Source organism: Onychostoma macrolepis, chromosome 01 (genome assembly GCF_012432095.1).
Source record: "Onychostoma macrolepis isolate SWU-2019 chromosome 01, ASM1243209v1, whole genome shotgun sequence".
NCBI lineage: Eukaryota > Metazoa > Chordata > Actinopteri > Cypriniformes > Cyprinidae > Onychostoma > Onychostoma macrolepis.
This window is the reverse complement of record NC_081155.1, coordinates 9,176,101-9,192,036: the sequence shown is the minus strand read 5'-3', so window position 1 is coordinate 9,192,036 and position 15,936 is coordinate 9,176,101. Positions and strand designations below refer to the sequence as shown.

Sequence of the window (15,936 nt, the reverse complement as noted above, 5' to 3'; positions counted from 1 at the left end):
TAATGTGTGTTCATTCATACTGTATAGGCTAAACTCACACTTTCACCTATGATGGTTGAAAACACACAAACACATGTTAGAGGAAACACTGGAATGGACTTCCTCTATTGTTTCACTGCTTTCTTATCGCTCTGTTTTTATGCTCTCATCATCATTGCTCATGTGTTTGCTGTCTCTTAGCCTGACACTAAAGGGTGATCAGCATGGATGTGCTGAGCAAACAGGTAACTTTGTCCTGTTCACAGACACACTATTCCACACAAACACACACTGTTCAGACAGCTCCTTTGCCTAATATTCCCTGAGTTCCATTCGGAAGGGCTCATCCCTATGCCCTAATCCCTTCAAATGGTTTACCCTCCGGAGTGAGAGCTTCGAAGGGTTGAAGGGTGTAGAGGACCAAACAACTGTTTCTTGAAGTGCCCTTCTGCGTCATCATCCCGTGCCCACACGGAGGCGCCGTCATCATGCAAAGAATCTGCACAAAGGATCATGGGGGCCCGAAGTGTCCTTCATTCCGAAGGGCCCTTTGAAGTGGCTAGTTTTGAGCACTTCGGTTTGGAACGACCCTTCAATATGGCAGCCATGATTGTTTTCACTCCGAGGGCGATATATCCCATTTGGAACGCACCGGTAGTCATTGCATTGAATGCACAGCAAATTCTTTGTACCAACTGCGAAAGGGTTCCCTCTAGTGTTTAATGGAGGAACAGCATTTTAGTTGTAGAAGATGTCCGGTTTTCTGAATGTGAGTGTTATTTAACAGTCAGGCCTAGATGATATTCCGAGATCGTTCTCAATTTAATTTCTCAACATTATGTGGAAGCCCGTTTCGACCTCAGAGTAAAAATAAAGAAATAAATAATTGTGACTTTGTTTTTGGGACTTTATATCTCACAATTTCTCACAATTGTGACTCGGTTTCTCATAATTGTTACTCTATTTCTTATTTCAGACTATTATTTTCACAATAACCTGCCATAGTCTATTTATTTTATCCTGTTTCTTGTCTCATAATTCAGTTACAAATTACATTAGGATAACGGGGCTAAAAACACACCTTAAGAAAAAATTTGCTATTCCCTGCACATAAAATGCATAATTGCAGAAAAAAATATATAGGTATGCTTGTATAGAACGTTAATGGAGCAGCAGATTTTGTGTGAAACTAAATCATACAAGTCGATTATTATGTTTAAAAATCTTATAAATGTATGAGGTGGCAAGAGGACCTTTTACCCCACTATCTACTTGGAAGCATGGGGTAAAAGGCACACAGTATAGAGTGGGGGAACTATGACGTCACTTTGTATGCGGATCGGCGGTTAGCATGAAACTGGTTCCTTCGACAAAAAGCCAATGGGATTTTTCCATAGGCTTATGGTTTATCGCAAAAAATAAGCTCTGTGTTCAATCATAGTTCATGAAACCTACACGTTTTGTCCATCAGGATAATCTTCACAAAATAATATAACTTTGACGAATTTTGAAGCCGAAATAAAAGTGCCAGAACTGAAAAGCTAAACTTAAGCTATAAATGAACTACAGCACCATGGTCACTCACCTTCAGCGTCACCATAAATAAAGTTTAGCTTTTCAGTTCTGCCGCTTTTAGGCTTCAAAATTCGTCAAAGTTATATTATTTTGTTATATATTATTATCTTGATGGAAAAAACGTGTAAGTTTCATGAACTATGATTGAACACAGAGTTTTTTTTTTTTTTTGCGATAATCCAAAAGCCTATGGAAAAATCCCATTGGCTTTTTGTCGAGGAGCCAGTTTCATGCTAACAGCCCATCCGCCTACAAAGTGACGTCATAGTTCCCCCACTCTATTGGTACAAATACTTCAGCTAAATTTTTTTTTTTTTTACTTAATACTTGTTCAAAACAATCACTTTAGCAAAGTTTGTACTATTTTCTGCTTATTTTGTTCAATAAATATACTGTCATTAAAATATGTTAATATAAAAATATATTTTAAAATACAGAAGAAAAAAACAAACATTTTAAACATTTTTAAACATTCAGAAAACATTGAAGGAGATCCCATAATAACTGAATATAGATTTACAATAGTAAAAACGAATGATATTTTATTATATGATATGATTAATATCAAGTTTTAAAATATGATGGTTTCATTCTAAACATGTTGATTATCTCTAATACTGTATATACCCAACATATATGATATTTATTATCTGAATCTAGTCATGTCAATAAATGGAAAGTCAGCCATCTATTAATTATCATGTTAATTACTGTGCCTTTAGCCCCGACAGCAGGGGCACTTTTTACCCCAAATACCATACTTTTACATCTTGTTATTTAACAACTGTAGCTTTAATTATCTTAAACAAAACTGAAAATCATTAAGAAGACATTTGTCTCAAAATATATGCATTATTTTTAGCGATTCTCATTTGCTACTTAAATCTACAACATTTTAAAAAACATCAAATATTAGATCAAGTATGTCGTGTTCATTTATAAAGTCTGTTGTTTAAGATGTACCACTAGAGGGAGCTGTTGTAAGGGTTTGTCATGTATACATGTAAAGTGAAGGAGAGAAGTACAGTGGCCGGGAAGTGCAAAACAACATTACAAACCCTTACAAAAATGTCCTGTGGTATTCCTGTGGTACTGCAGCAGTACTACATAAATTTACCACACAACAAATGAGCAGAGCTTAATATGACAGGATTACCACAGCACTTTCTGTTGTACAGTATCACAAGAATTTACCATTAGATGTTGTATGTGGTTTTTCTGTTGTAATTCCAACACAAGCTAAATATGACAGGATTACCACATCACTTTCTATACAGCATGAATTTACTACAGAAAATACAATGTGTTTATTTGAATGGTATATGTATTGTTTCTGTGTGATATTTCCAAAACAATGACATCTAGCTGGCAGAAATAATGCAGGTGAGTGCAGTATGTCAAATAAAGTAATGTGGTATTTTTAAGGTTACTATCTGAATTAATATATGATAAAAATGCCAAACTGCTAAAGTATTTTTACAATATAAACAATTGTCTGATCTCACTTTATCATAACTGAAAATTTTATTAAACTACAAAAATTAATTTCCTAGATAGTACATTCTCACAAAAATTTTCGTTTTATGATTTAAATTTAATTTATGACAAATGTGTTATATTGTAACTGTAACAGCTATAATGTAATGACAACATCAGTATTTCTAAGATATGAAATATAGTCCAGTATGTATTGTGTGTTATATACTGTATGTATGTGTGTGTGTGTGTGTGTGCGCGCGCGCGTCTGTGTGTATAGTACACAAAATAATCAATTATTATAATTATACACATTAACGTAATAACATTAATAATGATATTATGCACACAGGCATTTACGCTTGCGTTGCTTGCTGCCCGTTTCCATGGCAATGGTGAAGCTCAGACTTTGGCGCACTTTTGGATTTTGAACCGTGACGTCAAGCCGTTCTCAACCGCCAACCGCCAACCAGACAGTTTGTAAAATGTTGCATTTCTGATTATTTTCTTTTTTCGAAGAAAACGCAGTAGAAACAGGTCTATCGAGTTACACTGAAGACACGCACATTCACGACGAAACATTAATTAAGGAAGAATGGTATTTCTCCGAGGAAGTAATCGTCAGCTGGCCCGCTGCGAGAAACCAGTTCATCAGTTTTTGCTGGTGAGTAATTTCACGTAGATTAAGTGCTTCTGCTGTACTTTTATGTGCATGTTATGCTACCTGTGTTGTATTTGTTAGTTTAATTTACCACGCGATTACATATCACTCTGTTTAGATGAGATAGTTAGTATCAATATAATGAATTTAGACCGACTGGAAATAACATACAGCTCTTCATTAAATGAGCGGGTTCATAAGAGTTATTTGTTAATAAATTGGACACTGAAATTGTCCAAAAAGGCCTGGCTCAATAGTGTCATGTTCGTGAACTGAGCTACATTCCCTGCTGGAAAAACCAGCATAGACCAGCATATGTTGTGTTTTGGTGCTGGTATTATGCTGGTGACCAGCATGGGATGCTGGTGGTTCGCTGGTACGCTGGTGACCAGCATGGGATGCTGGTGGTACGCTGGTACGCTGGTGACCAGCATGGGATGCTGGTGGTACGCTGGTGACCAGCATGGGATGCTGGTGGTACGCTGGTACGCTGGTGACCAGCATGGGATGCTGGTGGTACGCTGGTGACCAGCATGGGATGGTGGTGGTATGCTGGTGACCAGCATGGGATGCGGTTGCCGGACTCTTGTGAATTACGGGAGTGAATGACGCGCTAGAATCGGCCCGAGTACGCTGGTCCGAGTCCGGTTGCCGAAACTGAGCCGACACTGCCGGCATCAGGCCACAATCACGCCAGCATAGATTATACAATTAGTCTGGATACCAAATGGAAATGTATATGAAATACAAACCAATATTAATTTAATTAATAACAACAACAACAAAATTTACCAAAACAATATTATATATAATTATATATATAGCCTACATGAAAAAAAAAACTGTTCATGTAATTAATTGGTTCTCTAAAAACTACAAAAAATGTATTATTAAAGCCAGTATTTTTTTTAACAATGTTGTTTCCACAAATATTACACACACCATAGAATGACACCATATTAATGTAAAAACTATGAGAATTTATTTGAATTTATTATTGAAAATTTGACATCAACAAATGCATAAAAAACACTTTAGAACCTCTAAGAACTCCCAGGACCTCAGGTTTATCCTAAAAGAGAACAGAAAAAAAGGAAAGAGAGATAAAGAGGGGATACATATAGACACATAGTTAGTCAGATCTCAGTGAACTCAATGGTAAATGGTAAATTTGGAGCATACCTTAAGAAGAATTTCTTTGTTTTAGGACCTGCTCTCTTCTTCCATGCCTTCTGTTTATAAACTTCTCAGTTTCTCCATCCAGCACACTGCAGTATTTGCAGAAAAATAAATAAATATATATTTATAAAAAATATACATCAGAATCAGAAAGAGCTTTTATTGCCAAGTATGCTTGCACGTACAAACAATTTCTTTTAGTGTCAAAAGCTTCCAGTTCACAGAGACAACAACGGCACACAGACAATAAAAATAAGATGAGAATAAAAAGGCATTTAACTGTTCTGTAGATTTATTTTTGGTACTTAAGTACTTTTAAAAGCAAGTACCTCTGTGCTTTTACTAAAGTAAAATTCTGTCTTTACAACTTTCACTTGTAATGGAGTAATATTTGACCAGCAGTATCTGTACTTTCACTCAAGTAATGGAGTTGTGTACTTCGTCCGCCTCTGGTTTCCATGCGTGACGAAATTTCAGACTCTGTGTGCAAAGACCTTAACAGTTAATAATATTTTATTTCAATATTTATTTGAAAATTCCAGTTAAAGTTTTAGTAATTTTGTTGTGCGTTTTATATATATATATATATATATATATATATATATATATATATATATATATATATATATATATATATATATATATATTTTTTTTTTTTTTTTTTTTCATTAAGCTTTAGTTGTTATTATAGCACTTAATTTTGAGCTTAATTTTGTTAAATGTTTAGTTACAATTTGTTGTGCGTTTTAGTCATTTTATTATTATTTTTATATATCTATATAGTTTTAGTGTTTAGTATAAGTTAATGTTTTTTAAGTAATGAATTTGTTTATTTTACTTTATTGTATTTTTTAAATGTATATTTATTTATTTATTATTATTATGTTTTGTTTTTGATGTGAAGACAAACTCCTTCATTCTGGCACATTCATACATGACCCTGTCGATCATTCATTCACAATGACTTGGATTGGAGTGATTATAACTTGGCACTATTGAAAGAAAAATAAATATGTATTTAATCATATTTGAGTGATGCATATTAGCAGGTACAGGGTTTATGCAGATTTTATGAAGGTAAAGAAAATGTAAGATTTAAGGGATAAACTGAATGCAGCATGTCAATATGGTCTCTAAATGCAAATTAATAACACTTCAAAGTTTGAAAATACAACTTTCAACAGATCTCCATTACTTTTTCATTCTTTTAACAAAGTGTGTAACTAAATAACATTTACTGAACCTTCTGATCACACTTCAATAAACCGATGCTCTTCCTCAGTATTTCTGTCTTGTTTTGCAGTGCACTTTATACAAAGTCTTGTTTTCTGAGAAACTGATCAAAATAAAGTGATTTCACGATCAAAACGAACAAATATCTGCCAATGGGCTCAGAAAAATCTCATTAATTCAAAGGGAAAAAACTTCATTTTGTTCAATTTCAAGGAAAACAGGACTTAATATGTGACCCTGGACCACAAAACCAGTCATAAGGGTAATTTTTTTTAGATTATTTTACATTTAACTATTTGACAACAACTATTTGAAAATCTGGGGAAGAAACTGTTCTTGTGCCTGGCTGTCCTGGTGTGTGTGTGTGTGTGTGTGTGTCAGTCTGGTATATGTGGCATAAGTTTGCCTATTTAAACATGAAGCTGGTTTTCCTAACTTAGCATAAAGACCAGGTAGGAAGAAAAAGTAATCACAAAAATATTAGAAGAAATGTAGCAGGAACATTATTACACTATTCACATAATATGTTGTGTAATTAAATAATTAAAATTCACTAACAAACTACAAAATACATAACTTTTAAAACAGATCAGATAATGCAAGCCTGTTAAATAAATAAATAAATAACTGCTGCATGACATATATTTAATGAACCTAAATAAATAAAAATTGAGAAAATGTTTGACAGTCAGCTTAAAAAATATATACTTACAAAGCCAAAGCCTGTGCTGTGCTGTGGAGCAGCTACTGACACAAACAAAGGGGAGCAAAAGAAAAAGCCTCACTCAATATCAGATAATGTTTGTACAAACTGAACATGGCAAATCCAAGATGCAGGATGACTGCTTGACTGATCACTTACAACAATCGGATGACAATCTGAAAAAAGAAAGAAAAAAAGAATAAATATTTTCATTTTTGAAAATAATTATAACTTTACTTGAATATGACTTTTATTTCTTCCCTGGTGTATACACATGCATACATGTTTTACTTTTATAGTAATTATTTGTTATTAAAAAGCAGAAATATTATTATTTTTACTATTATTATCTCATAAGGATAGGCTACATTGGCTTGTGTGAGTCTTCTGTCTCTCGCTCGCTCTACCACACACGCTGAGAGAGAGAGAGAGAGAGAGAGAGAGCGCGTTCAGTGTGAGTCAGTGTCGCGCGCTCTCACTCAGACAAATCTGTGGGACAACACTGCTTAAATGTGAAAATATTAATTGTAAATAGCTACATTTTTGTTAAACTAACGTTACCTTGACCGACATGAATGTGAAACGAAAGGAGGTTTTCTCAATTCTAGCAGATCTGCGCAAATGACGTCACACAGAACGGCATTAACGGTAATTAACGGAGCTGAAGAGCGGGCCGTAGAAAATAAAGACGGAAAGACTCGTTTGAACAGTGAACAGTAGGCTTATGGTACATTTAAATAACAGGCCGTCGATTTTATACTTGTGTACACAAAAAATACTTTACCTCTTGAAAGCTCTCCCGTCAGGCGACGTCCACTCAGAGTCCGGCTGTGCGCGTCACGTGACGACCGCAGCTTATATAACCTCCGGTTCTTTCGCGGGCTTTGCACGTGAGGTGTCAAATAGTTAAAGTTACATTTATATCTATTGATTTTTTTTTTTTTTTTTTGCCAGGAAAAATATAACATGAGGTAATGATTGTAGCCTACATCTTAGATTATTTAAAAAAATAAAATAAAATAAATAAATAAATAAAATGAAATAAATTACACACACACACACACGTTTGTTTTTGTGAAAAGTGGGGACATCCCATAGGCGTAATGGTTTTTATACTGTACAAACTGTATGTGCTATTGTCCTACACCAACCCTACACCTAAACCTACCCCTTACAGGAGACTTTCTGCTATTTCAGATTTTCAATACACTCCATTCTGTGTGATTTATAAGCGTTTTGAAAAGTGGGGACATGGGGTAATGTCCTGAAAAGTCACCTTCTCCTTGTAATACCTGTCATACCCTTGTCATTATACACATCTATGTCCTGATTTGTCACAAAATGCAGTAGCCCTTCACTGCAGAACAAAGGCGCATACACACACACACACACACACACACACACACATATATATATATATATATATATATATATATATATATATATATATATATATATATATATATATATATTTATATTGTTACAGTTATTAATAATAAGTTTCACTCACTGATTTCAGAAGATTTGCTGTGGTACTTTTATTTGGACATAATAAAATCACTATTATAACATCTGAAATCATATTTTGTAAAGTTTACCACTTCTTACTGAGGTATCAGTTTTGCAATCACACACAGTCAGAAAGTGTCAATTTAGATTAAGGGAACATTTTTAAATTATAAGCAAAGTCCATTTGAGGTCAGCCTAAAAATTAATAGAAATATTAAAATAATAATAAAATTGAATAAATAACTTTGACAGGCAAAAGGTTTACAACTTTAAAGTATTTTGTTTAAAAATATATATTTTTGTAATTTTATAATTCAGCCTAATTGATTGATTGTGTGTGTACAGTTTTATTATTTTTTATTTTTAATTGTGGGGACCAAATATTCAGATAAGGAGCAAATAAGGAGTAAAACCTGAATTTTTTACATTTTAGGACTGTGCCAGGCCGGACCTGGCTCAATTCTGGCAAGCCGCTGCCGAGTGAGCCGACACTCAGCCGCATTCGGCCTGATTCCGATGCTGAGATGCTGGTGACCAGCATCACCAGCAAGACCAGTAGACCAGCATCACCAGCAAGACCAGGCTGGTAGACCAGCATCACCTGCAAGAACAGTAGACCAGCATCACCAGCTAGACCATGCTGGTAGACCAGCATCACCTGCAAGAACAGTAGACCAGCATCACCAGCAAGACCAGTAGACCAGCATCACCAGCTAGACCATGCTGGGTGACCAGCATCACCAGCTAGACCAGCAAGACCAGTAGACCAGCATCACCAGCAAGACCAGGCTGGTTGACCAGCATCACCAGCAAGACCAGGCTGGTAGACCAGCATCACCAGCAAGACCAGTAGACCAGCATCACCAGCTAGACCATGCTGGGTGACCAGCATCACCAGCAAGACCAGTAGACCAGCATCACCAGCAAGACCAGGCTGGTTGACCAGCATCACCAGCCAGACCAGGCTGGTTGACCAGCATCACCAGCAAGACCAGTAGACCAGCATCACCAGCAAGACCAGGCTGGTTGACCAGCATCACCAGCCAGACCAGGCTGGTTGACCAGCATCACCAGCAAGACCAGTAGACCAGCATCACCAGCAAGACCAGGCTGGTTGACCAGCATCACCAGCAAGACCAGGCTGGTTGACCAGCATCACCAGCAAGACCATGCTGGTAGACCAGCATGGTCTTGCTGGTCCACCAGCTAAACCAGCACCAAACCAGCATATACCAGCATAAACCAGCATGGGAATTACGCTGGTCTATGCTGGTTTTTCCAGCAGGGTTGGTGGATCAGTACATAGTATAGCCAGTTTTCATGATTTAATTGATTAATACGATTCATACTGAGTTCGGTGTAATACACTATCATGTGTTTTCTGTGTGAGTTAAACAAGTAAAGAGTGCTGCTGCAGAAATCTACTTTTTTTCCCATATTTAAAACAAAAATCTCAGCTACTAAGTTCAATCAGCTGACAACCCTATTGTTGACGTGTTTTTATATTACAGAGTCAGGCCTGGATGAAAACCTGCTTAAAGAGAGAGTGCAAGCCTGGTGCTGATGTACCCGGTAAGCTAAATGAAGAATTGTAAAACCGAAAAAGCTCAGATGACGCTGAAAAGACTGTCAGCTCAGCCTCAGCCTATGCTCTTTTTGACAATCTTTTATATAAAAAAAGTCACGTCTTTCAGTTATTTATATTTTATCTAAACAAAAACTTCTCACAAAATGAGGAATATTATAAAGCAGTTACAATAAAAAGTAAACAATATGCTCTCTAAAAAGTTGATGCAGTTGTTATAGAGCCAATATTTACCTGATCTTAAAAATTACTTTGATCTGTCAATACAGTCAGGTTGATCATGTTAAATAACCAGTTCATTTAGATGTTACCACATAAAGTTCTCCAGTGAAGTGCAGACATGATGCAAGTGTTGTAAATGGCCGCTTCATTGATTACACTCTGTATAATTTTAAACATAGTCTGAAGTCTCTAATATAATATATGTTTTTATAGAAAAATTTCAAAGCACCTTTTATATTTCTCTAAATTATTTATAAGATAAAATAAATTGTTTACATAAAAAATAATTAGTTAAAATCTTGTTTCAGAGATTCCTGGATTCTCAATGAGCTGAGAAGGCTAAGGACAGAGGCATGACCTCAAACTGAAAGTGAGGTAAATATAAAATTGTATTTAGAAAAAAAATTTGTTTCAGATTATGTATGTGGTGCACAGTAGAAGCAGGTTGGGGAATGGATTGATCTGAATTGAGGAGCATATTTTTTGAAAGCCCTCAATGCTCCTATTTAGTGAGTAGGGAGCAGAAAAAGAAAACCTAGAGTGGAATATATGTGTTGCTCACATTATACTAAACACACTCTTTGTCACAAACACAGTTTCGTAATGAACTGAAACATTTGTACACTGCTCATGATAACATAAAAGTTCTCTACTATTGTGTTTTGCACAGTTGCTTTGGCAAAACATCTGTCAAACAAACTAAAATCGAAGTGTGTTATTGCTCAGTGCTAGGGGTGGGCGATATGACCAAAATCTTATATCACGATATGACTAATTTTATATCACGATAACGTTATATATCACGATATAGTAATTTTTTTCTTTTAAAAAGGTTTTTATATTAAAATCTTTGATACCATAGAATTTTCATAATCCTTGTCACCAATGTCAATATCAAACTAATACAAGCCTTAAAATAGACAAAAACTCTCAAGCTCACTGAAAATAAAGTCAGTGATGAAATAAGTATAAGAAACTAATTGCAAGCAATAGGACAAAACAACAATACATAAGAAACGCTACATACATTGTGTAAATTAATTAGTCTTCACTGTGTTAATTATATCTATCTATCCATCTATGATAGATATAATTAACATGTTTATTATGTATAGATTAGGGCTGGGTATCGATTCAGATGTCCCGATTCGATTCGCAAGCTCTCGATTCGATTCTCGATTTTTTTTTTTATTACATTCAGTGAATATAGTTTTAATACAAAAGCTATTGATATTTCTAACGAAATGAACAGTAAACATCAGTTTACAAATAGTGAATTAATAAAAAGACATTAAGAACCACAGGCCTGTATTTTAAACCTATTCTGTTTTTTCTATAGGGTTCTTTCTTAAACAATAATTGGGCCCTATAAAATGTTAATTTTACATTAAATTAAACATTAATTTAATTTATCCTAATCAAATTAAAATTAAACCCTTTTATTTTTTGGCAAACAAAGTGCTGCACAACAGAGGTTTACTGTTAAAATTAAAAAGAAAACAAATGGGATTATTCCTTTAAAAAATAAAGATTTATTAATATTTATTATTAGTAGTAGCATTGAGTCTTGCTCTTAACGTTAAACTAAACTTTTATTTTGACAGGTTGCCGTGAGGAACTTGCAGCTGCTGTGTATCATGTGATATGACTTTAGTTTTCTCAAATTAAACTGTAAAATGCTAATGAAATGACTCTCAGAGCAGCAGTGTGTTAATATCATCATATAGTGAGACGGCAGAAGATGAAAACACTGCGAGCGTCGTCCGCGCTTTAGTATGTGTGTGGTAAACAAAAGAGTGTGTCGGGCCATCCCCCATTCATTCATTCATTCATTCATTGTGGAAATCATGGCGCCTTATGCATGATATCAAATGCTTCTACAGATTTATAGTATTACTATAGCATTTCACCTGAGCATTACGAATCACGCGTATGGCTTTGTTCTTGGTTCAGGTTCTCATCAACAGTATCTCCGCCATGATAAGCACTGAATGAATGACAGGCTTTCTGTTGTAACATCGCGCATCGGTAAATAAGGGTGACATCTAGTGGAGAAGACTAATGATAAGAATCACATTAATCAGATCTTGTTTTAAATGCGTGCTGAAATAAATACCGGAAAAGATCGATTCGCGGCTTTTGAGAATCGATATCGAATCGACGTCATTAAAAAAATACGATTAATTGAAAAATCGTTTTTTTTTTTGCCCAGCCCTAGTATAGATTCTATACATATATATACATACATACACACACACACACACACACACACACATACATATATATCTCAGTGTTTCCCCTACCATTATTTTAGGGGGGCGGCCCGCCCCCCGCCCCCCCAACGGCACCCCTAGCCCCCCTTGAAGGTCAAGTTAATTTTATTTTCTCTATAGCGCCAGACCACAAAAGAAGTCATTTATTAAACAAACTAAATGGCCTTATGTTATTTATCTTATTTGCACGATGGTATGTCATTTCTGTCTCTACGTTACATGGTCGCGCTCTCTGTATCGCGCGCACAGCGGAGTTCTGCCCCAGTTCGCACACACACACACACACACACACACACACACAAATGTCACACAAGTGAGCACACTCTCACTCCTATTTGTAAATATTAAGCCACAAAACGTGTATTTAAATATGATTTCTGCTTGTCTCTGTGTTAATGTATGGCGCAGACGCGTGGGTTTGTTTACTCATACAGAAGCGCGCGGTGATATTAACGTCTGTCGTCTCACTAAATGAGGACATAAATACATGAACAACATCTCCAGAACTGCTCTGAGAGTCACTTCATGAGTATTTGACCGTTTCATTTGAGAAAAACTATCCTCATATCATATACACAGAAATGTAAAAGGTATTCACGGCAACCCGTCAAAATAAAAGTTCGGTTTCACTTGAAGACATTGGGCAGAACGTAATAGGCTACTACTACTAAAACTATTAAAACCTTATCTTTAAGGAATAATCATACAATGTCTTCAATGTTATTATCAATATTAATCCCCTTTATTTTTAAGTCGGGGAAAAACGGAACCTTTTTTCCTCGTTTTGTTCTGGTCGTTCTCCACCTGGTTCTGTCTGCCCTTCACGCCCCGTGGTGGAGTGTAAAGATCTCAGTCATCCAAATGATTCAAAAGTATTACTGTAAACAATGTATTTTGCAACACCACAAAATAAACGATAGAACATAATATGAAACGATATACTTTTTATTTTGTCCAATATATATCGTCATATCGCACAGCCCTACTCAGTGCCATTGTCAAATTGCAAAATGAAAGAAGCTGCGTGTAATCATGAATTTCTCTGTACGTAAATATACCAGATTTAATTATCTGTGGAACTGTTGGTGGAAATTAAGTTATTGGTGGAATAACAATGTTTGCATTTTCCTTCTTATGGCCAATAATATATCATCTGCTGATATGTCATGCATCTCTACTCACTATTAATTACATTTTTAATGTACTGTTGTAAAAGAGCAATATCAAAATTGCAGTCATGTTGTTTAATCATTGTTCCTATGGACACATGATAGCTGTGCTCATATTCAGAACAACAGCAAAACAGTACAACATGGCTTTGGCCTAATAATTGTGAGGTTTTTTTTTTTTATAACACTTTATACCTGGAGGGCAACTGTCCTAGCTTTGTTCTAAACCTGCTCCAACACACATATCGGTAGTTTTCAAACCAACCTAAAGGACCGTTTGTCAGTTATTTATTAATGTATATTAGTCATGTCCATTTTTTTTTAATTTGCAGAAAAAGTGAGCTGTGCTTTCCCTATTCTCAGCCTCAGACGTCATGCCCACGGACCGTTGGCTAAACATCTGATACATATGACACACAAAAGTGGAAACACTTCAAGAGTTTCAATGTCGTCATCGGACTGATTGAATTATACAGGATTTCCGGGAGACATGCGTGTTGCATTCTTTAACGTTCCACCTGGAAACAAATATGCCGTGACGCAATTCCTCACGAAGAAGAAAGCCGTCATGTTTACAACTGTGATGACGAGCGCTTATCAGGATCAACTAACCACTGGATTTTTAAAAGTATGTGAAATATTTAAATTTCATGGCATAGAATCTGTAAAATACGTCCGAGAGTTTTATGGTTTTCTTGTCTGTTATTGTGGTGAATAATGATGAAACATGATGCTGAACGAAATGAACTGTGATTGGTTGTTTGACATGTCGGTCAAACGGCCTCATGGGCGGGCCTTGGCCAATGAAAGCTGCCATGGATTCCAGACCTTAAGCCGTTAGTCTGAAGCTCTAGCTACGCGAGACAATGCTTTCCCTAATGTGGACAAAGGATCCCTGAGAGAGGCTGTTCACAACAAATGATCAAATGAGCGAAAGCTTAATTGTGAGATGTTAATGTTTGAATACTGTGAATTTGCATTTTCATGCTTTGTTTAATTGTGCCTTATATTGTTTTATTGTGTCATATACCCAATTTTGTAGTGTACACAGATTATGTTGTTACACATGGTGAATAAATGTTGAAATGTAATATGGCAGATGTAGTATGGTGTGTCACATTTTTGTATTTGTAACATTTTTAAGATTATGACAAGTATACTAGTAATACCACAGGTTTATGACAGAAAAACTATGGTTTTCTTGCAATAATATCATAGCAAATTAAGTGTTACCATAAAAAACCCTGCAAAATTATTACAGGAATACCACAAAAATATTACAAAAGGACCACAGGACTATTACAGGAAAGCCAGGTATTACTGCAGAAATATGACAGTAGTACCACAGGAATATCACAGATATATTACATACAGTACAACAAAAATGCTGTGGTAAAGCGTCCCAAAAAACAACACAATACCACATAATTACCACACAATTTTTGTGTAGTACTTTTAATGTTTTACCACATGTAATACCACAGGTAATTTTTGTAAGGGAAGTGTGAAACACTTTTACGAAGCTCGAGACAAATTTACATTTTGGAAAACATTTTTACATATCATAAAACACAATTACATGGGAAAAACACTTTTACCAAGGACGAAACAAATTTACAATGACAGATTCTTCACGGAAAGGGAATGTACCACACACCGGAAGTGACGCGGTGAAAGGTGTTGTTGGTGAGCACGGTAAATTCGTGTTGTGGTTGTGGAGTAAATGCCATAAATAAAGTTTATGGTGACCGAACATGGACTGCGGGATGTTTTGTAGTGATGTAAAAATGAAGCTTTGCGATGCACCGAGGCTTCCTCTCAACTGTATCGTAAAAAGGTTCATTACTCGAAGCTTTTCAAAACGATGCACACTAACGACATCTTGTGGTCAAAAGGTGGAAATAGCTGCCTTTGCGTCCCAGACGATCCAGCCATGATCCTCATTCAGTAAACAGATTAACGTATAAAGATACGCGCAGTGGCGGTTCTACATTGAATTACTCCCCGGGCGAGACCCCCTCTGAGCGCCCCCCCCCCCCACCCCCCCCTTCGAGAAAATTTTTTTAGGTTTTTTTGCTAAAACATTTTGCACAAACAGTTTTACTATAATAATATAAGTGTAAGACAAGCTTATATTTCTCAATTGCACAAATTCTTCAACATGAAAAACACAATTCTGCACAAAACAGAATAAGTTATCAGAACTTAAATAAATATACTCTATATACATAATAAACACTCTGTGTTTATTTGGCACTCGACAATCAACAGATTTCCCATCCCCCAACACTGTCACTCACGACCAGAAGTCAAGACTAAACCACAAAGTGAAAATAGCAGTATTCTTTAGTGATATGTTATTTACACAGTGC

The 15,936-nt window shown here is 35.7% G+C and overlaps 2 long non-coding RNA genes across 4 annotated transcripts in view; one reads left to right on the top strand and one right to left on the bottom strand.

Annotated features, from left to right (window-relative positions):
- LOC131545934 (uncharacterized) overlaps window positions 1–14,100 on the top strand; it is a 35,962-nt gene extending 21,862 nt beyond the window's left edge. The window contains exons 3-6 of one of the 3 annotated variants that reach the window (XR_009272532.1): window positions 8,749–9,601; window positions 9,827–9,887; window positions 10,431–10,497; window positions 13,897–14,100. This is a non-coding gene — a long non-coding RNA (uncharacterized LOC131545934). Of the gene's footprint in view, window positions 1–8,748; window positions 9,888–10,430; window positions 10,498–13,896 lie in introns of all 3 variants that reach the window. The other 2 variants (XR_009272531.1, XR_009272533.1) reach the window with 2 other exon arrangements.
- LOC131545946 (uncharacterized) lies at window positions 1,900–8,128 on the bottom strand. Its single transcript, XR_009272534.1, has 5 exons — window positions 7,591–8,128; window positions 6,966–6,982; window positions 6,816–6,847; window positions 4,874–4,959; window positions 1,900–4,763 (listed from the first exon to the last, which is right to left on the bottom strand). It is a non-coding gene; the product is annotated as an uncharacterized LOC131545946 (long non-coding RNA).
- Window positions 14,101–15,936: the final 1,836 nt, after the last annotated feature.